Source organism: Crocodylus siamensis, chromosome 3 (assembly GCF_052110815.1).
Source record: "Crocodylus siamensis isolate JL-2025a chromosome 3, ASM5211081v1, whole genome shotgun sequence".
Taxonomy (NCBI): domain Eukaryota; kingdom Metazoa; phylum Chordata; order Crocodylia; family Crocodylidae; genus Crocodylus; species Crocodylus siamensis.
Window position 1 is genome coordinate 75,720,490 of NC_143397.1, and position 25,155 is coordinate 75,745,644.

A 25,155-nucleotide genomic window follows, 5' to 3' on the forward strand; every position below is an offset into this window, starting at 1 on the left:
GACCCAGATACCTTGTTCTTGGTAGACCCAAACTTTCAGACTGACTATAAACTCTCCAACTGATAATAGGTGAATTTTATTGTTATACAGTGATAGTTGGTCAGATAAGAATAATGCAAACAATTCTATATCTACCAGTCCCAGGGTTCACAGAGTCAAGGTATGTCTGGTCAGTATGTAAGCTTAACCCTGAGGTTCTCTTGAATGTCAGATGTCAGCATTCTGGAGGTCGGAAGCTGAGGTGGATGATATGGGGTGTTTGTATGCCCTCTGTCCATGGTGGTCTTAGATTCCCCTCCCAGGGACACTTTGCTGCTCTGAAATCCCTCCTTTTGTATCCTTTTCCTTTTTTGATGACTCTTCATCTTTGGGCATCGTTGATTGGTTTCCCTGTGGTGGCCAAACTGTCCATGTCTTGTCAGCATATTCCTTTGTTCCACAAATCTATCACATGCACACATCCTAATTTGGGCATTACCAGTCTCCTCCTAATTTGGTCTGTTCCCCAAAGCTGGAAATCTTAAGGGCTCTGGAGCTGGATGCTGTGAACTGGCCAATGTGGCAGAGTCCTTTATGTCTGTTATAGAACACTGTGGTACATATCTTCAGTTTCCCAGCCCATGTCTCTGCTTGCTGCTTGCCTGTGTCAGACAGTGGCCTTGAAAGAAAATTTTGTCACAAACAGACTTGTAGAAATCAATTACCCAGCTGTGCCTCCTTGCCCCTCCCCGCCACCCCTCCACCCCAGTGGCACTGCCCACAGGCACCCAGCTTGGGCAGTCCTGGGGGGGAACTGCAGCCACAGAAGGAAGCACCGGGCTCCGGCACAGCTCAAGCAGGCAGGCAGGCTACAGGGGGGAGAAAAAACCCCCCATCAACCTTGCCACTTTTCTTGCATGGAGCTCCTTTCCCGGGCCGCTGTCAGGCTGCGTGGAGGGCTTCCTGCAGAGCTGTGAAGCTGCACGAAGCCTGGTGCTTCTCTCCACAGCTGTAGGGGCAGCAAACTAAAAACTTTTCAAAGGAGTTTTAGTTTGCTGCGCCCCAAGTCATTTAAAGTGCATTATGCTGCTGAATTTCCTAGTGGCTGGAATTAATGTGAAATACACTGCCGAGGTGTTCAAACACCAACACCATTAAAATGGTGCAAAGGCATTTAGCCTGATTTAAAGTGTCATGCACACACACCTCTTGTTTCATCTACACACAGCCTCAGGTTTTAATACATATGTACATGTACTCCTTACTGCAAAAGAATATATTCCCAACCATACATCCTTTAAGACATTTTTAACTTAAGTTACTTAGACTCAGAATATAAAGGATGCATGCAAAAGAAAATGAGCTACAGCTGATCTGGACTTCAGTAAAGCTTTTGGTACCACACGAAAAATTGTGAGTTAAAATGGAAAAGATAGATTAACACACCAATTTCATGGTAGGTAAGAAATTAGCTAAAGGAGAGAACAATGGGTTAGGCCACAAGGAATTGTTGTGCTGGGGGGAAGTTACTAGTTGAGTTCCTTAGGAATGAGTCTTTGGCTTGATCTTGTTTACTTTTTCCGTTAATGACTTTGGCATAAAAAGTAGGAGTGTACTGAAAGGTAGAAAGGTACCAGAAAGGTACCTTTCGCAGAAAAGTACCATCAATATGAGGAAAGACTGGAGTAGTGGACAGGAAGAAAAGAATGACTTTGAGACCTGGAACAATAGAGGAAAGGATTTAAGTGTACCAGTCATGAGATCATGAACTTAAAAGCACAGACAGATGTACATTTTAAGGGAGTTCTGGGAGGAATTTATATGTTAAGGTCATATATTAGCTGATCTGCTGTAAATGTTTTGCCTGTCCAACCTATATTGCAGTAAGGTGAAACTAAACCATTGTAATGTAAGCCTGCTTCATTCAGGGTTAAGCTGCCTCAGTTTAAGTACTGCATTGCTTACACTGCAGTGTCTCACACACCACCACTTTTAAAGATTGTAACTGTTTCACCTGTCCACTTTCTTAGGGAGTAGTAAGAATTTTGGTTATAATCAAGGGGCTCATCATGGAAACAACAACAGCATAATTAAAAGCTGAATAAGGACCAACACAATGACTGTGAGCCAGCCACAAAACTGGAAAAACTCTAATGCAATGCGATTACGTAAGAGAAATGGAGGCATAAATATCTTTGTTCAAGACACTAAGACCCTCAGCTACAGCGCCACATGCAAGTTTGACTACTAATGATCAAGAGAGATGGATTTAAAAATGGAACAGGTGTTAAGGAAGGCTTACAGGAAGATTGAGACAATGAAGATTTTATAAGAAAAGAATAAACAAGCTAAGAGGAGAGCTGAGAGAGAATTTGATTTCTCTTCATAAATAAAGAAGGATGCAAACCCCAGGGACAGAAGAGCTATAAAAAAACCTAATCAAACAAACAAAGAAACAAACCTAGTATTGGTGTAAGAACAAAACTTCCTATAAATAAATCTGGACCAGGAATTAGGAGAAAGTTTTTAGCAATTATGACTGTTCTTTGGAATAACCTTCAAATAAGTATAATTCAACAGGATAATTTGATAGTTGGTCAAATAAAAGGGGACTGGGTTTGATGGTTTAGGACAGTGGGAGCCAAACTTTTTCTGAAGTTCTGCCATTAGTTAGCCCCACACTCTCTCTGAGTCCCAGTTTGATCAGTTTCCCCTACCTGATCTGCTGCTCTCCTTTCTGCTTCCTGAACCATGCTCCATGCCCATGATCTGAACTATGGGTTGGATTGTTGGGCTCAAACAGCAGTATTCAATGGCTCAATGTTTAGCTGGCGGCCAGTATCAAGTGGAATGCCCCAGAGCTCAGTCCTGGGGCTGGTTTTGTTCAATATCTTTATCAATGAGCTGGAAGATGGCATAGAGTGCACCCTCAGAAAGTTTGCAGATAATACCAAGCTGAAAGGAGTAGCAGACACACTGGAAGGTGGGATTCTGAGAGACCCAGACAAATTGGAGGATTGGGTCAAAAGAAATCTCATGATCAATAAGGGCAAGTACAAAGTCCTGCACTTAGGATGGAACAATCCCAAGCACCAGTATAGGCTTGGGACCAACTGGCTAAGCAGCAGCTCTGCAAAAAAAGGAGTTGGGGGTTATAGATGACAATACGCTGAATATGAGCCGGAAGCATGCCCTTGTTGCAAAGAATAATGGCATACTGGGCTGCATTAGAAGAAGTGGTGCCAGCAGATTGAGGGAAGTAATTATTCCCATCTACTGAGCACTGGTGAGTACACCTGGACGCCTGTGTCCAGTTTTACCCCCACCCCACACTACAGAAACTATGTGGACAAATAGGAAAGAGTCCAGTATAGAGCAACAAAAATTGTTAGGAGGCTTGTGCACATGACTTCTGAGGAGTGGTGGAGGGAACTGGGCTTATTTAGTCTGGAGAAGAGAAGACTGAGGGGATTTGATAGCAGCCTTCAACTACTTCAAGTGGAGTCCCAAAGAGGATGGAGCTACACTGTTCTCAGTGGTGGCAGGTGACAGAACATGGAGCAACGGTCTCAAGTTGCAGCAAGGGAAGTTTAGGTTAGATATTAAAAAATACTCTCTCATGAGGAGGGTAGTAGAGTACAGGGACAGGTTACCAAGAGAGGTTGTGGAATCTCTATCCTTGGAGGTTTTTAACATCTGATAAGACAAAGTCGTCAGTGGGATGTTCTAGTTGGGGATGGTCCTGCTCTGAGCAGGGGGTTGGACTAAATGACCTCCTGAGATCCCTTCCAACCCTCATTTTCTACAATTCCATGATTCTAATATATTTTAAGAGAACTCTGCAATAAAAGTATCTGTGCAGTAAGTATATTAACATAATAAGCTAAGGTTTGCAATAGTTGAAACAAAATCATTATGAACCTTCACTTTTTCAAGATCGTTTTAAGCATGCAAACGACTTTAAGACTATGACCAGTCAAATTGAAGGCACTTGTAGTTCTCCTGTGTTTTTCAGACACCTGGGCACTTCAACCCTTGCTTAAGTCAATGGCATCTTCTTTCAGCCCTACAAGCTGTAGTATCTTGTATTTTTCCTTTTCCCTAGAAATCCTTTCAGATGGCAAATTCTGTTCAATAGAAAAAATGGTGGTCACTGGACAATCCTTTGGATAAAAAGTGCAAATTAGATGCAATAGCACTGGAGAGAAACATGAGTAATGCTGCTAAGATTTAAACAAATTAGGTTGCTTTTTGGAGATGTGTTCCAAAGCTAGCAGCTCATGAACTAACATGAGGGAAACCTGAAATAAACAGATAAACAGGAATAAAACACTTGAAAAAAAAGTCTAGTTGGCTTGTTTGTTGCATACTTCTGGCTTCCAGATTGGTTTACCAGCCAGTGTAATTTATTACAGGTTGATTGTAAACTTTTTTTAAACATGAAGGTAGATAGACTCATAGGAAAAAGTTCTGAGACCCTTTCCAGAACTACATCTAATTTTATCCTCTGTTCAAGGCAGAAGCATCTCTGTCTAAAAGATCCAAGCCCAGTTTTTATATAACCTCACTTAAAGCTTTCCAATGATGGAGATTACACAATTTCTCTACATACTCTGTTTCAGTTCATTTTGGTATGGGTACTTGTACCTGATATCTAAACTTCTCTTGTTGCAATGTAATTATTTCCTGTCCTGTACCCTGTGGAGGATGTCTATGGGTACAGACATTTGGGGAGACTAGGGGGAGGCTCAGATTGAGTTAAAAATAACTCAGTCCTATGGAGGATGGGGGTGGGGGGTAACCAGAGAGCCAAGCAGGCTCAGGGAGGACTGGAGGTCCATGGAGGGATTGCGGGGGAAATGGAGTACATGGGGAGGGGTTAGGGGGCAGGTGGCATCTTTGGGGAGGGGTTGGAAGTCAGGCAGAGTCTGCGGGGCGGATTGGGAGGCGGGTGTTTCTGGGGTCCAAGAGGGTTTGGCAGAATCAGGGGGGCTCAAAGAGTCCTCTGGAGGTTGAGGGCTCTCTCCCCCACCCTCCACGATGAGGGGTATTTTTAGCCCTCTGACCCCCACCCCACCCACAGACAAACAATTTCCTCCCTGGAGAACCTACCCTCCAATTCCTTTTGCTCCTCCCCCCACCAGAACTTACTTCCTGGGCTCCTGGCATCAGTAAATGCCGATAAAACTGGCACCAGGAGTGTCTTCCAGGCTAGGGGGATTTGCTGGCCTGGGGGAGGAGGGATCATCCATCTGCAGGTGGGGCAAGAGGCCAGGGAGCTAAAAATAGCCTAGTGCCAGGTGGAGCAGGTAGGAAAAGCACAGCCACAGGGCTGGGGCCAGGAGCTGCGCTTTTCCAGCCATGGGGCTGCACTGGGAACTATACAGAAGTTTAGGAGAGTTCATGTGATGCGGAAAGCTACTGGAGCACAGTAATTACCATGCTCCAGCAGACTCGGTTAATCGAGCCTGTTCCAACATACTGTAATTACAGTGCGTTGGAGCAGCCTCCCTGCTCGTATAGTGGCACCCTTGGATAGATCTAAAAGTTAGACTACTTTGGAGGTAGGGTTAACCTAGATTGGGTCAGCCATCTTTAGGCCAATCTAATCTTCCTGGAATTTCTATACAGTTTACACTGAGATTGACCTAACTAAGACTCTAAGTTTAAGATCCACACCTGGGCAAACTAAGCTAAATTAGATGGCCATTTTTAATGTGATCTAACCTCCCTGAGTGTCTGTATATACCCACAGTGAGCAAATGGTCACCAGATTCTTCGTAACAACATATTCGTTGTATTTGAAAACAATTATCAAATACCCCTTCTGTCTTTTCTACTTCAGTCTAAGTATCCCAGTTTTTCCAACCTTTCCTCATACTTCATATTTTTTAGACTTCTTATTTTTAGAGATACAGAATGAGAGATAAAGCCAGGAAATAAAAACTGTGAAGATTGCATAGCATTTTGGTTAGAACTTAGTATACAGTTCTTGTCAGTAGATGATAAAGATGTTGCAGAAGCCTGAGAGTCCTTCTTAATGTTTCTGCTCCTGTGTATTTTTTACCAAGGTAAGTGTATATTAAAATTTGCTATGAGGAAAAGTGCTTTTGCACTTAAGCCAAATCCCTTAGACTTTCTATGGAATTGTTCTCACAGAGTTAGGCACAGAGTTGTAAAAGTAAGTTAATTAGCATTCAAAGAAGTCTTTTAAGAGGGCTGCCCTATGTTGTGGGTATGCAACATGTGTTAGATCTCAGATGACAGATGACTTCAGAAAGGAGAGTCATAAAAAGAAAATACTACTAATACAGAGTCTAGGAACTAGAAAATTCAAAAGCTAGCAATGGGACAGAGAGGGGACAAAATGTTTGCTATTTGGATACTTTGCTTGAACAGGATCTACATTTTCAATTAGTTGTGCAATTCTTCCACATAAACTGTATAAGTATGTTTATTGGACACTATCTTTTATACCTATCTAAAAAAAAGAAGATCAAGCTTTGCCAAGAACAGCTATGTTAAGAAAATTAAAATATAAATATAAAACTATTGAACTCCTTTGAAAAATACACAAAGAGCAAGATTCTGATCCCCTTACTTCTCTTGGTTAGTATTTATTCACAGATATAGTTCCACTGAAGTCAATATGACAAGTCATGTGAATTACCCAATCAGAGCAAAAGCATCACAAGTTGATGTCTGGAGGATAGGGTCATTCCTCCCAGAACAACAATGCCCTTTGGTATACTTTGGCAGATTTCTGCTATCCTGAGACCTAGGCATATAAGTATTTGTAAAGTCATAACTGGCAAGGGGAAAAGTATTGCATTCAAACTAAGGCTAATCCCTATTTCCTTGCTTCTTTTATTTTATAGCATAACTTGCAATTTGGGACCTATATTTTAAAGTTAGGTGCACAGTTTTAAATGAAAAAATGTAATCATAAATCAGGTACTTAACTAAATATATAAAACCCACATCTGAATATTCAAATACATCACTTGTAGACACAAACTAGTCATTCTGGCCATTTCTATTTACAGCTGCCCAGCTAGCATGAGATAGAATAGTAACCAAACAGAGAGGCAACTTAGACACACAACTGCACATTTATTTTACATGCTTAATTGCATGCCAAGACATTTTAAATTTCTGAAGTCTAACTTCTAACAAAATTGAAAGTGGCTTCTACAGTTATTAAATTTATTTTGAGAGAAAAAAAAATGCTACCTAAACATTGAGAAGAGGAATGGCTAATTTTTCAAAATGGCTCACTGAAAATTGTCCAGTTTATTTGATTTATTTAGCTCTTGGCATTCATATATTGTCAACAAACAGGATTGGAATTTCTTGAACGTATTCATTATTCAAATAAACACTCAATGTATAGATGGTTACAGCAGTTCACTGAAAGGATTTATTAGAATTCAAGCTATGTTGCTTAGCCTTGATTAGATGCACAAAGGTAATGGCTACGCTACAATCAAGAAACTAGCTAGCTCAGAAACTGCTAACAGTTTAGCTACAGCAGGAGGTTCTTTGGCAAAGGCTAAATAAACCTTCCCTAGATCTTGGGCAAGCATTTCTAAGGCAAAGTCTATAGCTATGCCATGAAGCTATTCCACTGACTAGTACCTGAATGTGCCAACTTAAAGCTAATTCAGTTATGCCTACACAAACTGCAATTATGCCTTAAGACTGCAGAGTAGATGGAATAAGGCATTTTGGTATAGTTTCAGTTTCCTGACTGGATTCACTGTAAAATTTTAGAGATGGGTGTCTGGTACGCAGTCACATATTTGTAAACTCACATTACAGAGATTATTTTCTCCAATATGTGCTTAAATGGCTGATTACCATGAACTGAAATGCAAATGAATACAAGGCAAACACAGTTTTATATCCAAGACAGCCAAGAGAGAATCTTATTAACAACTTGTCTTTACCATGCATGGTAGTTGAAGTCAGGTCATAGAACCTAGGTGACCTGACAATATGGTGAGGACAGTAGAACAAAACCTGAGATTGATAACAATAAGCCAGGGTGTTAAAGATGCAACCCACAGACTGCATCCAACATGTGCCAAACTCAAATTTATGATAAAAAAATACCATGGTGTAGTATACAAAAGCCATAATGGTATCCTATGTATGAAGAGATTAAGCACTAACTTACTCTGACACATCCAGATTGTGTTCCAATAAAATATATTCATGTATTGCAACACATGATTGGTTTATGATAACAATTGCCTCTTCAGTTTTTCAATTTTTTTTATACTGTTTACTTAAACATTGTCAACTATATTTCTTATGAAAGTTCATAAAATTCTTACGAAAACTGTCTTCCTGCAAAAGACAATTTGACATCAATTTGGGAGCATAACATTTCTTTGAGATGTCCATGGCATCCCCGCATGTCTCAAACTCAGTCTGCTGTTCTGTGGTAAATGTGTCTTTCTTAATTTTTATAGAGCATGTAACTTTTTTTTTCCATGCACTGAGCTCTTCCACACTTCATGTAGTTTTAAAAATAGAATGTTGCTTTGCAGCTTCAATAGCCAACAAAAAGAAATGATTTACTATTGATTCTTTTAAAATACTGCAGCAATCTATTGCGACAGCTTCATAGTTAATACAAAACATTCATCACTTTAGCAGGGCGAGATTTATTCTGCCTGCAACCCCACAAAATAGTGAGGATTTTTAGCTTTTCATTCCATAAATATTCCTGCATCCAGAAGTTCTATATTCACTTAGCAGGAGCTAATAATGATAATAAGCAGAGGTTAAAAAAAAAGAAAAGAAAAGATGATAACAGTGTTACTTTTTGTGGCACATGTGAAGAGGAACTGGTGGCACGTGCCCCATTTTGGCAACAAGGACAACCCTAAAATCAGATTCCAAGATCCCAAGGGTTCCACTCAGTTCACATTTTAACTTCAAAATAAACAGCAAATGCTAACAACAATGATGTGCCGGGACCCAGCTCAGAATTGAAATTGCTTGTTGGCTATATTCATAAAGAAAAAAACCTCAAGATATCCAGAATCATTGGAAAGGAACAGCAGATGGGCTTTTGCCAATTAGGCTCATTAGTCTCCATGAACCATATGTTCATATTCATAATACAGTAAACCTGAGGGCAGCCACAGGTCACATTTTAGGACTCCACAGGCTGCCTTTGGCCTTCTCATTGTGCTTGCATTGCTCCCAACTTTATTAAATATCATTGGATCTAACAAAGGATTCTGAACAGCCAATGCTCCCTTGCTGCTGTCACTTCATGACATATTTTAACAGCTCCAAATTGAACCATTCTTTAAATTCCTTTGAAAATTTCAACCCCTCAGCCCGGCAAATAAAACCCCCTGGCATAAAATAGATCCTTTTGTTGATCATTTTAAAGGCCATGTCTGCAGGATGGTAGAGTGAGCTAGCTGTTAACATCAGTGGGCTATCTGTCCCAATCCAAGCACATACTTTGTGTACTGTTTGTCATCCATTGCATGGACATTTTGTAAACATTAGGAACCTGGCAGTACAGCACAGAATTATTTTATGGAACTACTTATATTTGATGAGCCAGATTTCCTAAGTTTTGCATACACTTCAATTAACAAGGTCACCTGCAGGTATGAGTCAGCAATAACATGCATAGGTTAAGTAACTAGGGGAAACTTAAACATGGCAGAGGGCTGGGTAGTCCACAATTTGAAACTGGTTCAGCCATAGTCTGTGGAGAGTTTAAGGCTCAGATACAAGCCCATGTTACTACTATAAAATAAATGAGAAGAGTCTTCTTTTCAGACATGATTGCCAAATAATTAAATAAAATTGCTTCTTGTACTAAAATGAGAGCTTTATCAAATCCACCCTCAGTCTTCTTAACTGACTAAGGGTGAGATTACATAGCAAGTGCTAATTCTAAGGAAAGTTAATATGTGTTAAGGTTAAGGAGTGTTATGATCAGGCACATGTTCAGAGTTAATACACTCTCTAATGTGCACAGCTCAGACCTACCACTAGAGGGTTGGTGAGCAGGGCTGTGGCAGCTGCAAGTTTGCTCCCTGCCTGCCCTGCTCACTGGCACTTTAGCCAAAGTATAGGTTGGATAGGCATGGAGGGGGGGGTCTTTCCATGCCATTTGGATTGCTCCACCTGTTCTCAAAATCACCCTGAAGTCACTTCCCATAATCCCTCAGATTCCCCTTGCACTCCATGTTTGGCCCTCTATCCCCAAATCACTGCCCCACCACCTCAATCAATCCAAGAGCAATGGTAGCAGCAGCAGCAGGGGAAGAAGAAAAGTCCCCCTCCATGACTGCTCCTGGGCTCCCTGAAGTCTGTGCCACCTCCTTGCAACCAAATCAAGCACCCACTGGGCCCTCACAACTGCCTGACAATGCCTTTATCCCCTCCCTCCGCCTCTACCCTCCCTGACTCCCCTTCAGCTGCAGGGCCTGGCAGGGGCTTGATCTGCCAGGAACAGACAGGTGGGGGCGGGGCTTTAAACTAGGCATGCCCAGAGGAGTGGGGGAAGGTTCATGAATCCTCTGACCAAGATGACCCAGGAGATGGCATTTATGTAGCTGAATACTAACACTTAGATGAGTACTAACATCTTGAGACATTTGCAGAGTGACAGAAAACTTGAGGTGACTAGGGGTGAACTCAGGTGTCTTTATGGGAATGCCAGAAGCATAGGCAATAAACAGGATGAACTGTTACTCCTTCTGGTAGAGAAGTAGTTTGACCTCATTGGGTTGACAGAGACCTGGTGGGATGATGCATATGATTGGGATATTGAGGGCTATTGGCTCTATAGAAAGGATTGGGTTGGGAAGAAGGGAGTGGGTGTGGCCCGCTATGTGAAAGACTGGTACCCCTCCCTGCAGGTCATGTTTGATTACAGGGAGAGGTCCCTTGAGACCCTCTGGCTCAAGATACAAGGGTCCTCAGGAGAGGGAGACCTGATGGTGGGAGTCTACTAATGACCTTTCTACCAAGAAGAAGAGAGCGATCAGGCATTCTTCAGGGAACTGACGGAGGCAGCCAGTACTAAAGACCTGATTGTCATGGGTGACTTCAACTACCCTGACATCTACTGAAAGACCACTTGGCCAGCTCCAGCAACCAACTTCTTGGCAGCTATTGATAACTTGTTCTTGACACAGGCTATGGAAGGGACAACTAGGGGTGAAGCCACTCTGGACTTAGTGTTGACCAAAGGGGAGGATATGGTAAGTGACCTGAGGATTGGAGGTACTTTGGGTGACAGTGATCATGATCTGATTAAGTTTACCATCCACTGAAAGGCTGGGAATTCAATCAGGAGAACAGAAGCCATAGACTTCGGAAGGGCAGGCTTTGGCAAACTAGTTAGAGAGGTCCTCTGCAACCAGAGACTGGATGATTTGGGAGTTCAGGAATAGTGGTACTTCTTTAAAAGGGCAATCCTTACTGTTCAAAAAGAGGGTATTTCCATGCAGTCAAAAAGTGGGAAAGGGGCCAAGAGACCCACTTGGCTCAATGGAGATATTAGGAAATTACTGAAAAGGAAAAAAGCATATAAGCAATGGAAAAACGGTTCAACAACCAGAGAGGACTACACTTATATGACCAGGGTCTGCAGGTATGAGACATGGAAAGCCAAGGCAGACATGGAGATCAAGCTGGCAACGAAAATAGAGAACAACGAAAAGTCCTTCTATAGGTACATAGAGAACAAGAAAAAAAATCAAGCTCCACTGTGGGATACCTACTGAATACGGAGGGGCAGCCCACAGTTGATCCCTGTGAGAAGACAGAGCTGCTAAATACCTACTTCACATCAGTATTCCTGAAATCAGACAGGAGGTGTTCCCCTTTCCAGCGGCCCATGGAATATGGGGAAGACATCAGACCACATGAAATCAGCCCTGAACAGGTGAGGGTACTCTTAGAACATTTGAAACTTTTTAGCTTTGCTAGGCAAGATGACCTGCATCCAAGAGTCCTGAAAGAACTGGCTGAGCTCATAGCAGGGCCTCTGGCAAAACTGTTTGAAGAGTCATGGAACTTGGGAATGGTCCTGAAGAGGACTAATGTTGTACCTATCTTTAAGGAAGGGAAGCGGGATGACCCTGCAAACTATAGTCTGGTCAATCTGACTTTAGTCCTGGGAAACATCTTTGAAAAAATTGTTAAGAAGGCCATCAATAACAAGCTCCTAACTGGTAGGGTATTAACAAGCAACCAGCATGGCTTTTAAACCTGATGTCCTTTTATGACCAGGTAATGAGCCAGCTAGACAAGGGACATGAGGTCGACATTATTTGTGTAGACTTCAGTAAAGCCTTTGATTCCATTTCACATGAGATTCTCTCAATTAAACTGGAGAGTACTGTCCTAGACCAGTCTACAGTGAGGAGGGTAGACAACTGACTCAGTGGCTGATCCCAGAGAGTTGTAATCGCTGAAATGACCTCATCCTGGAGGGCCATCTCCAGTGGTGTCCCCCAGGGATCAATGCTTGGCCTGTGCTCTTTAACATCTTTATCAATGACTTGGATGAGGGGGTGGAAAGCACAATGATTAAGTTTTCATATGACACCAAGCTGTGGGGAAATATAGGCACATCAGAGGATAGTGTAAGGATCCAGGATGACCTTGACTGGTCCTAAGGGCTGAATAGAATCAGATGAGGTTCAACAGAGAAAAGTGCTGGGTCCTTCATCTGGGAAGGAAGAACCTTCACCATAACTACATGATGGGTGGTGGTCCACTGGCTGGCACTGCATCTGAAAGGGACCTGGGAGTGACAATCAACCAGAAGATGAGCATGAGCCAACAGTATGATGAAGTTGCCATCAGGGCAAACAGAACTCTGGTGTGCATCAGCCAATGTGCTGCCAATAGATCAAGAGAGGTGCTCCTCCTGCTCTATTCGGTGTTGGTGGTGCCATAGCTGGAGTACTATGTCCAGTTCTGGGCACCACACTTCAGGAAAGATGTGGATAAGTTTGAGAGGGTACAGAGAAGGGCCACCTGTATGATTAGGGGCCTGGAGGATAGACCCTATGAGAAGTGACTTTGGGAACTGGTTATGTTCAGTCTGAGTAAGAGAAGACTGGCTTGATAGCCATCTAAAAGCATCAGGGGTGAACCTCAAGACCTAGGGGAGCAACTCTTTAGGAAGGCACCCCTTGGGAGGACAAGGACCAATGGGCACAAGCTAATTGAGGGAAAAAAATAGGCTGGACATAAGGAAAAACTTCCTTTTTGTCAGGGTAATTAGAACTTGGAACATACTCCCAGAAGAGGAGGTGCAGTCACCATCCTTGGAGGTGTTCAAGAGGAGGCTGGACAAACACCTCGTTGAGCTTGTCTGAGCCCAATAACTTCCTGCCCATGTCAGGGGACTGGACTTGATGATCCTACAGGTCCCTTCCAGTCCTTTGATTCTGTGATTCTATGATACTAGTATTAGTGCTTCAACTTTGTGCATCAATTTTTTTTCAGTGAAATGTTTGATAAATAGAAAGTCTTTGATAAAAAAATTTTGTTTGGATTTGTGGCGAAGTCACAGGAACGGCCATAAAGCCCCTGGCCATGCCCATGTGACTTCTTCCCAGCTCAGTCTCTACTGCAGCTCTCCCATCACACCTTGTTCTTACTAGAGGTTGTATCAGGGGAGGCTGCCTACAGGCATTAGAGTGAACCTTAGTGCATTTGCAGTACCACTAGGTCTCTCCTGGACCGCAACTGCTTTGATTTGACCATTAAGTCCAGTGAACCATCTCAACTGGCCTTTGCCCCTGCAGAGCTCCCAGGCACCCACAGACTTAAGGACTCAAATTATGGCTCCATTTCCTCCCCTACACCATGACCTAAGCCTTGTGAATGTTACTGTGACGTTCCCTCTGTTGGGGCTTTGGCCTCCTCGGGTTCTGCCCCTTTAAGCTAGCTAGGCCAGATGGCCTGGACCCACTGTATTGGACCTGGGTCTGAGGCACAAGCTCTCAATTGTCCTTTTCGGTCACCAGGCCCCTGGCTCTTGTGTGGCTGCACTCCTCCTGAGCACTGGGCCCCTGGCCTGTTTTCTCTATAGCTTTCCAGTGCACCTCTCTTTGGGTTCAACAATAGCTCAGTCCTTGAGCATGCCCCTAGCATGCCTCTCAGGCACTAATGGCACCTCCATAAACCTCCCCTTACAGCCCCAACCCAAACCGCTAGTATAAACAGTAACCAATAAGCCATAAGCCCCTGGGCTATAACAGAAACAAACAACAGTGGAAGCAGCCCTCTGCTCCTCTAAGAGGCCAAAACTTTCATCATCTTCCAATGGGCATACCTTTCAGCCCAGGCTATACCCTAGCCCAGTGATCCTCAACCTTTTGCAACTTATACCCCACCAACCATTTTGTCAAAACACTCTGATCCCACCATGATAGAAACAAAACCCCACTGTTCAAGATGTCCGTTGATTCATTTATTTGAAACGCAAACAACTTTGATTTTTTCCAGTTGAGCCATGAGCTGAAGTCCCACCTACACGACCTTCGAGTCCCATCAGTGGAATGCATTCCACTAGTTGAGAAACACTGCCCTAGCCTACACACTCAGCCGTCTTGGGCTTTCAGACCCTCTGGTCCACACACCCTTCCCTGGGCACATGAACCTCTGGGTAGGCACTTCAAACCCTCTAGAGCAGTGGTTCCCAACTTTTTTTTGCCATGACCCGCTGCTGGGAGCGGAGCGCAGCAGCGGTGGTGGCCCAAGGGTGGAGGTAGAGGGAGCTCCCGGCACGCAGCACGGCTTGCCCTTTGTGTGTGGCGCCGCTGACATTGCCACCGTGACCCTCATTTGGGTCACGACCTGAGGCTGGGGACCACTGCTGTAAGGGTTAAGATAAAACAAAGGCCTTTAAACCCAGTCTCTCTCAGCCCAGGGAACTTGCCTCTGTTCCCAGGCCTGCAGAGTTGTCCAGCAATATCCAGGTCCTTCCAGGAGCTCCTTACTTCATGGTTGCTGGGGAGAGATTCTATCTGACCCATGCAGGCTTTGGGATAATACAGCTCCAGCCTAAGCCCTTTTCTGGTCAGGGGAGTCCCTCATTAGCTCCCCTCTGATAAATGCAAGCAGCCTCTCAGGCTGCTTGTTCTCTCAAAGGAGCAAGGCACATCCCAGTGCCCTGTGACAGGGTTAAAATGTTTTGGCTTTTCTTTGAAGAAAAACTGAGATCTAAGTATTTTGCTTTTTAAAAAAAATGTAATAAGAGTGTTCAGGTTTATTTAGAAAACACTTTCCCCCCCCTGATTACTGAGAACAGGTTGGTTTTTTAAAAACAAACAAACAAACAAAAAAACAACCCTCAGTTTATAGCTTTCAAATGAATGTTGAAATGTTGGAAAAAAACATTTAAAAAAAAATGTTCTGGAAATGATTTCCACCAGGTCTACTTACCACGATGAAAGACTGAGAGCATCTGACCACAGAATGGTGTGGAACAAAACACTTGGCTGTCTCATTATGCTGACATGCTGGTGGCTACAATGAAGAGTATTCCTTTGGCTATTGTCACTTGCTGAGGAAAAGCATGCTGTTTCTTCTTAGAAGAACTAGCCACAGAGGTCTATCATTTTGTCTTCTCCATGTCACACTAATGTAGCTCATACTAACTGTAGCTCAATATAAACATCAAAAGCAACCTGAAATTGATATAATTTAAAACAAGAATGGTAATGAATGTATAGGGTCTCCTGTTTACAACTCCTTCCTTTTTCTATTCCCTTTTATCACATTGTGCCTTATCTAATCTGAATTGCAAGCTCTTCAGCATGGCTGTATGTTGTTTTAGTTTCCTCATACCTGAAATGTGCACATAAATGCTGTACTAATAACAAGTAAGATGTGACCTGCACGCAGTGATTGAACAGTTGCAGAAAGTTTGTAGCCTACGATAGGTATCCCAAATATTTTTTCCTAATCTCTTTCACTGAAATATTGCAAAAGTGGTTACTGCTTGATTTCTGCACCATTCTGGTTTCAGTCAACACTATACAAATCTTTTTTTTTTCAAAATGAGGCTGCAAAAAAGTAAGAATGAACTTGATTCAAAGATAAAGGAATATGTAATATCAAGTGGCTCTGATCTATGAAGAGGTACAAGATGCTTTTTATTATATACAACCTCATTTACCCATTCCCTACCTGTAACTCATTTTGACACTTTTCATACCATTAGGTTGAAATGAAATTGCTTACAAAGTAGAGAAAACACTTCAACTGCTTGTTTGGTTCCTGGGATTGCTGTCAGCAAATGCCTACTTCAGTTGGGTGATACTTCTATAAAATAGTTGTTACCTTGAAAACTGGACCAAAGTTTTGCTGAATTATTGGTATCCGACTACACTGTAGCTTTGATCTATGCTCCCTCTTTGAAGTCAACAAGAGTTTTTAAGTGCTTACAGCCTTCTTTCCCTTATATGACAAATGCACAAATCATACTACACCAGTTTCTCAATTACGTTATATAAATTCTGTACCCGGTGTTTTAACTTAATTGCTAAGTGTTGAGATGGATAATCATAGATATGAGGTAAAATTCTTTGCAACTGGTGCAAGGAGGTGTGATTTACCTCTCCTTAAACCAGCCTGGCTATTTATGCTGGCAGGAGATATACCCCAAGGCAAATGGCATTGCCGCTTCTGAACTCCCTCGGCGATTTCCAGCAGGTTTACATTTGAAGCAGGGGCCCACAGAAATCCTGTTAATGGAAACTGCTGAGAAGATAAAGCAGATAAACATGCTCTTCAGTCTCCTTGGGGATAGTGAACATCAAATACTGCTTTTTAACACCTTTGGTAGAGGTGATCTTCTATATAGTTTCTGATGCCACATATATCATAGCTCCATACCTGTGCTGAAGCAACCTGAAAGAGTACCACTACTCAACATGTGGAAAAGAGTAGCAATCTTCTTCAATGCAAAGTTACTTTAAAATATATATATCATTAATTTAACTTATATAACAAAAATAGATATGTGATTAATTCATATACAACACAGCGTGAAATGCATGAGATGTATATATATATACACACCTTTACTTGCTAAAACTGGTGACAAAATGTAGGATTTGATGTGTGAATCTAATTCAGATGGTTAGTTTCAAGTAATGAGATGGTGTTGATTAAACACTATTTATAAAGAATTCTATGATCACAGTAATTAGTAAAAGCAAAACCATCACTAATTACTTTCACTCTACATTTCAATGGTTTTCCAAGGTCACCTTGAAAGAAAATTAGTGAAGATGTCTGGATTTAACACTGTACCAGCCGACAGTTTTAAAGCAGTACTGAATAGGATTAGGTGTGTGTCATAGCTTTATAATGCTTAAGGCTGCCACGGTGTGGAGAAGATACCTTCTTTAATTAAAATTAGTTTATTCTATTTAAAACACAAGACTAGTATACAGTTCCATTTTAAATTCCTTTAGTAGTTCCTTATGTACAGAAAAGAACAATGCCCATTCACCATTTTATTACTACACAGGTTGTAGGTGTTTAAAAAAATGTGGGAGCAATATTTAAAAGAAATGCTGCTTCAATATTTAAAAGAAATGCTTAGAATGCAAGATCTTCTCATGCAATTAAGCACTAATTAATAATATCTTCTCAGTTCTACATGCTACTCCATCAATTATTGAAGTTGTTCTTCAAAACTCTTGCAGTTACTAGGCCGGATTTGCTGGGATGCACAGGCTGCTTTGTACCAGCTTGGTGGTACAGTGAAGAAGTTATGTGTTGTTTATACCTGTGGAATGGAGTTAACAGCTGTTTAGCAATTCTGGAGCAGTGAAAAGCTGCCAGAGTTACTCATAAATCTGGTCCATCATTTTGTTCGTCTTTTGGGTACCCCTCTAATAGGCTACTTGAGTAATTATAATAGGACTACTAGTATGAGAGCCATTTACACAAACACAGTCTCTTGTGATGTTCAGACTTCTAAGGTTTTGTTATCTACTGACATTCAGGGAGGTTAGGAAGAGATTGGATCCAAGTTAAAAATGGCCATCCTATACAAGGTAAGCCAGTGGGAGGTGGAGCTGGGGGGACTGGGGTGGCAAGCGGTCCGGGGGGGGATGGGAGGTAAGCAAGGTCTCTGGGGAGGGGAAATCAGGAGATTGGGGGGCATGCAGGGTCTGCAGGGGGATTTGGAGCATGGGAAGCTCCCCCAACCCCAAGGCTAGGGGACATTTTTAGTCCTCTGACCTCCCCACCCCCAAAAAAAAAACACCCCACTCATTCCTCCAATACTGATTGACTTCCTTGGCTCTTGGCACCAGCATCACCAGGGCAAATGGTATTGGGGGCAGTTTGCAGGATGGGTGTTTGGCTGGCTCAGAGGGGAAGCTGGCTTGTCTGTGTATAAGGAATTTTGTCCATCTGGGGGAGGGTCCAGGGGGCTAAACAGATCGGTGCCAGGATAGGGAAAGCACAGCCCCAGGGCTGGGGCCAGTGGTTGGGCTTTTCCAGCTCCAGGACTGTGCTGGGAACTGTACAGAAGTTCAGTTTGATCAGTTTCACCAGACCCAATCTAAATTAGACTACCTCTGACATACAGTTAACTTAGACCAGGTTTGCCATATTTAGACTAATCTAAACGTCCAGGGTTTCTATACTTAGATTCGCCTATCTAGGCAATCTTAAGTGTAAGTACTGTTCCTGGGTGAGCTAAGTAAGATTGGGTAGCCATTTTAATGCAATCTAGCCTCCCACTAACCTCCCTGAATGTTTATATAAACCCTAATTCTGCCCTGCACAAAAGACACTTCTGTGATTATGTAAAGTAACCTATTTAAAAATAAGAATCAGGGCCCAAAAGATTAAGAAAAAAATTCCTTTTTTTTGGTTTTGTTTTGGTTTTTCTCACTGAAAAAATGTCTAATACTTGTGTGTCACTCAAAATATGTGTGGGGAGAAATGGATGTCTTGGGACAATATGTTTGTATCCATTTTCACAGGTGCTGTAAAAACTTGGCTCTTTTCTTAGCACAACCATATGTTGATGGGATATTATTACAATGCCAAGTGAGTATTCAAAGATATGATACCTAGACAGATTAGCTTAAATTTAAGAGTTTTCAGAATAGTTTGTAAATAACATACGATTTATTTTTCCAAAGTGTGAAATACAGAATATGTTCTTTAGCCTTAATACAGTTAACAGAGCAAAGAAATGACAGTTTTGCAATTTAAACCACAGGCTCCCAACCCTCACTGGCTCATGGGCAGTAATATCAAGCAGTGGGCAGCATCATTCTTTGCTGTCCCTGACAATATGAGGGAAATTGTATCTGGGGAAAGCAAAGTTTTCAGTGTTTGTGAGGAAGACTAAAGGCTCTTGCAGTTAATAGGAGCTAGGGACTGGGGACGAGTGGCTGAAATAGTTTCATTTTAAACCACAGAACAGGCATGAATTGGATTAAAATTAAAGATTCCTAGCAAGTCATTGTGAGCATAAAACAATGTTACTACACATTATAAAAATGCTCCATGATGATCAGAAACCTGCAGGGACCCAGTTCTCAGCTATGGTTAATTGAGAACATTCAAGGCCAAAGATCAAACTGAAACTGTAGTAATATTTCTGAGATACCAGTCAGTGCTTCAGAACCCATTTGGACCTTATACATTAACTATTTTGTCATCGTATATGTTGGTCCTGGATATGACCATAAGCTGCATCCAACTGGAGGGCTAGGTGGCAATATGGTGGAGCTACCCATGGCGAGGTCGCTCCTATAAAATACCACAATGTTGCAACCTCCAAAGTAAAGCAAGTACAGGGCACCTCAAAACCTTAGCTCCCACTGCCTTATGGGTACTCCTTGATTGGAGAAAGGTGAAGGGACATCACCCTGACAGAAACATGCCCTTGCTGAGGCATTAGGTAGTCAGCAGAAGTTCTAATCTGTTGCTTTCTGGCAGAAACTACAACCACTGAGGCACTGAATAGCTGGACTTGGTCGGGCCTCTGGACTCTGTGTTGATGGTCTAAATGGGGGATGGTAGGTCTAGGGCATCTTCCACTCCTCCCTACTCCTGCCTAGGTATACGTGCTGAAGGTCTTGGTGTGATGGTCATGCATTCACATCATGATCCACAGGATCAATGGTTGTCAAGTATCTCTCATGTATATTGGAATAGTTTCTTGAGGTCCCAGACAGGTATCAGAACCTCATTGTACTAGGAGGTATACATTTTGATGTGGAAAGACAAGACCTCATCCCAAGGAACCTTCCATTTAGAAGCCCTTTTCAATAGGACACATCCCTTCCCTAGAGTGCTCAGCAGTTACATTATGAGTGATGCCATGCTGGTGGGTTAGACTCTCAGTACAGCCACACTATGAAAACAAGTTGTTAGCAATTTATCAGCAAAGTAAGAAACAAAAAGACAAGCTACAGACAGCAGGATGCTCAAGCTAGTTCACTAATGAGCTGTTTTAACTGTGGGAGCATATGATTCCTTCCGTTTCTATGTGCAGAAGTCTTTGATCTAGCGAGTGTAGCCTGGAGTGCAAAAGAAATCACAGAAGTGCCAGCTGTACAGCATCACCCTCTGTCTCTGACCATGCGGAAACCCCTTTAGGAGTGCCCCATGAGACCATGGCTTATCAGGTCTTGTGAAGCTTGGATGAAAAGAACACAGCAGAGAACTGCTGCCTCAGAAATCTATGGGGAATAGCTGTGTAGTATCAATACAGTTACTGTTATGATTATGAAATTCATGGGTCTGGGCTCAAATCCTCATCCACGCTATAAGCAAACATACTCACTAATTCCACAGGAAATGGCATATTACACATGGGTCTTATCTACCTTATGAAGCAATGTGACCTGAAGTAATTAGTTCAATATAGCATCAGTGAGCATGAGTGTATGTGCAAACATCAGTAACTGAGTAAAAGCTTGCCATATTTTATAGGTTTTTTTCCATTCACATACTGTAGTAGGGCAGTGAAAGTAAAACCTAGAATGGCCTTCAAACACCAACCTAAAAATGCAGCAGCACTGCATGGATTGGGGCAGATAGAAAGCAAAAAAAAAAGTGTCACTCTGCTATGGAAAAGTAAAAAAAATACATATGTACCCAAACCCTCTGCCTCCTCTGCTAGGAACAAATATAGCAGTGGACTATCTGCCACTGCCTTGTACATGAGAAAATGACACAGCATATTTTGCTGGGAAGAGGCTATGCTGAAACCCATTACAGTAGGGCATATGAAAACAGTGAACACAGTTGACTGCTGCAAAAACAATGGTAAAAATCAGAACATAGGACTGGAAACAATCATGTGTCTCATTGGGTCCAGTTCCGTGGGATCAAAGGCAACAAAGTACTAAATATTGTCCAACATGATCCATCAGAACATACACTCACATCTACAGACCATAGCTACAAAGCACTTCAGAACTTAGGTTCTTTAGTGCAAATGGCACAGAAAGGGAGAGGGAGACAAAGAGGTAATGCAAATGCCTTAAGCCCATGCAAAAATAGGGAATTAGATAAAATACATAAGACAATTTTATGGGAGTGATACCCAATTAAAAAATTGAGGCGTGGAATAAATGTCTACCGTGAATAAACTAACCCTGCAAGGATGTCTGGTCAGCTGTTGAAGGTTTTGGGTATATGTTGCTGTTTTGTTTTGTTTATTTTAATATGAAGAGATTGCTGTCTAGTGGTTATAGCACGGGATTAGGATTCATTCATTTCCAGCCCTGCCATCAATTAACCTAGGGCAAGTCATTTTACCTCTCCAGACCTTAGTATATTGATCTGTAAATGCTATACAATGCTGTTTCCCCACAAGTGTCCTATCACTATTAGTAATTAGCATTTGTAAATATCTTTGAAATACTTTGATAAAGCACACAAAGGAGGTGCCATATATTTATTTAGGCCCCAATTCAGGAAAATACTTGAGCATGTGTGTAATCAAAGAGACTAATTATGTACTTCAAGTTAGGCACATGTTTAAGTATCTTGCTGAAATGGAGCCACAATTATTTTTAGATCAAATCAAGCAAAACAGAAACAGAGGCGAGAAAACATATGGATCGACTACTGCCTGTGAATAAAAAGTGTTGATCTTCATGTTATGTGATAAAAATTCAAGTCACTAATGTGACTAAGAAAGCATCCTTATTTGCATCTGCATTGGAGAGAAACCATTTTTAAATGCCAGTTTTAAAATTGAAATTGCCAGTCAACCTTATCTTTTAATAATTCATACTTGTAGCTAGGATGCCTAACTTTCATATTCTCTAGAAGGCAAATTAGAAGCAGTATACACTTCCAGTTTCAAGAGGGGTGTTTGTCTTTTTTTTTTTTCTTTTTCCTACAATGTTAAAAGTAAGTAACTGTGCAAAATACATTAAACTGCAAAAAGGGAAAGGAAGCAACAGAAACTAAAAATCTAAACAAACTCCATTATATCTAAGAAAGTTTCTTTCATGCTCTAAATGTGTCAAATAGCTAATTAGGGCTCATGGTTGAGATGGTATCTTTTATTAGACCAATAAGATTTTTGCAAAAGTAATTCTTTAATTGCAAGCTTTCGGGCACAAACACCCTTCATCGGGCATCGGAGAAAAGATTGTAGAAGTTCTCCTGGGTACAACTGAAAGCTCATATTTCAAAGGATTTCGCAGAGGAGACCATAGCTAGAAAACCCCTTTGGGAAGGCAGTTCTTAGCTGGTATGGAATCTAAGCTGTCCCTTGAGGCTCTGTGATAATACAAATTACCTTAGACAAAGGTAGGAGCAGTATCTCAGATTTCAGGTGGTCAAAGCTCCTTCCTGCTTGGGAAATTATGATTTCATTAAAAAAAATGGCTAAAATTCAGTATCTTCTGTGTGTCAGGTATCCAGGTTAAATAACCAAAACACAGAAGCCTAATTATACAGCAACACAGATTGTATTTAATGCATTTTCCAGGTGCTCCATACTGCAACATCTCTCTACAGAGGGGTCCAGGTCAAGGTCTTTATTTTGATAATCAAAAACTTTTCTTGCTGCCTGAGAAACCACCTCTCCTCTTGAAGACCGTAACAGTTGCATATCACCAGAATGAAACTGTCCCTTTATGAGGGAAGGCTAAGGCATTCAATAGAAGTTTGACAAAAGCAGGATCTAGATATGATATTCATTCCTCAAGAACGACACCGTTAATTTCTGACTTAAGTTCCTCACACTTGCACCCACACACCTCTCCTATGAAAACAACAGAATAAGAAGGTAGAGGAGATATTGTTATTTATATTCTTACATAATGGCAGTATAATGAGGTCCAAAAAGTACTTAAACAAACAGACAGATCTTCCTTCACTTTACTAGGTCAAACTGGAAGCATAAAACATTATTAAAACAGTTCCACCATGCCTCTGGAGGACTGTAATGATCTCACACACAGACAAATCTGTTAACTAAGTCAAAGTTGCAGTGGCCATCAGAACTGCATACTGTTTTCTGACTATGAGTTACTATTTCAAAGTAACTTGTCCCCGGGGTCAAGGTCATATCAGTTGCCATATTTGGACTCAGGAAGGAATTTTATTCTATAGTCAGATTGGTATAGACTAGGGGTGTGCGAAGTGGGACCTATTCAATTTGGATTCGGATTCGGCCCAAATCAGGGAAAGTGATTCAATTCATTGATTTGGATCACTGTCCCTGATTCGATTCAGCCAAATCAGAATCTGAATAGTCAATGCCGATTCAGAGAATCAGCGATTTGGACGTAGACACAGCTTTAAAAGATTTTTCTACATACCTTGAGGTAACAGGTGCAGCTCGTGATTGCTACAATGCTGGGGCACATGGAACGTCCCACAGGAGTGCAGGGAGGGTGGCCCTTCACGTGCTCAGCAGCAAACCTGGAACTGGACTGGAATTACTTCTAGTCCACTTCTGGGCCTGCCAGGGAGTGTGCTGGGGGTTCCTCCCACCGACCCAGGAGGCACCAATCACTGAGCAATCACTGGGTGTAGGAGGGCACTGGGGGAGCCTGCATGTCCCAGAAGTGGACTGGAAATGCTTCTGGTCCACTTCTGGGTCTGCTGCTGAGTGCACTGGGGAACCCCCTGCTCTCCTGTGGGACATTCCATGTGCCCCAGCATCACACCAATCATGAGCCGCTTGGTACCTAGAGTTACAGAGAAAAAGCATTTAAAGCTGTTTCTATGTCCGAATCTCCGAATCTTTCTGAATTCATTTGGAGGGTTCTGATTCAATTTGGAGAGATTAAAGGGGCCTCTGATTCGATTCAGGTTCCAAGATTTGGCCAACAAATCAGGCTGAATCTCCATGAAAGCAAATCAGGGACCAAAGCTTCAAACAAACCTAGTATAGAATGTAGCAGTTTTTGTCTTTCACTGTAGCAGATGGGGGGGGGGGCATTGCATGACCTTCTACCTGGGATCTCTTGAGCATACGTTAATAATATTTTATACAAGCAGGGCATTTGCTGCCAGGGTTCCCCTACTTTACCTGTGGCAGGTTAGGGTGTTGCCTTTTGTTGTGTTAGGATTGTTGGTAGTTTTACGAAGAGGTTAGATTATGGATTGTATAGGATGGATTAGATTGGGATGATCCTGCCTCAGGCAGGGAGTTGGACTAGAAGACCTACGGATAGGGTGACCATATGGGACCATGGAGCCACGGTCCCCCACCCTCCCAGGTCTCCTAAGTGGGACTGAGCCAACCAGGGCCACAGTCCCACCAGATCCACCAGGCTCTTCAAGGGAGGGAGCATCCAGCCTGAGCCTAGGCATTGCTGCATACAGGTGTGAACCCCAGAGTCTCTGCCTACCTGGTGCATCATGCTGCCTTCCTGTTTCTCTGCCCTTCTTCTTCTCTCTAGCTCCATCCTCAGGCTTCAAATACCTGAAAGGCAATTATAGAAAGATGGAATGGACTTTTCTCTGTGGTTGTAGGGGACAGGACTTGGAGCAATGGCTTCACATTACAGCAGAGGAAATTTAGTTTGGAGGTTAGGAGGAACCTTCCAATTATGAGGGCGGTCAGGCATTTGAACAGGCTACCTAGAGACATTGTGGAATCTCCATCCCTGCAAAATTTCAAGATCAGGTTGTACAGACACTTGGTTGGGATGT

At 42.2% G+C, this 25,155-nt stretch overlaps 1 protein-coding gene across 1 annotated transcript in view; it reads right to left on the reverse strand.

The window, feature by feature from the left end:
• Window positions 1-24,888, reverse strand: part of SYK (spleen associated tyrosine kinase) — a 334,582-nt gene extending 309,694 nt beyond the window's left edge. The window contains exon 1 of the mRNA XM_090038531.1: window positions 24,852-24,888. The gene's annotated coding sequence lies outside the window, so the exon portion shown is untranslated. The remainder of the gene's footprint in view (window positions 1-24,851) is intronic.
• Between the last annotated feature and the right edge of the window lie 267 nt (window positions 24,889-25,155).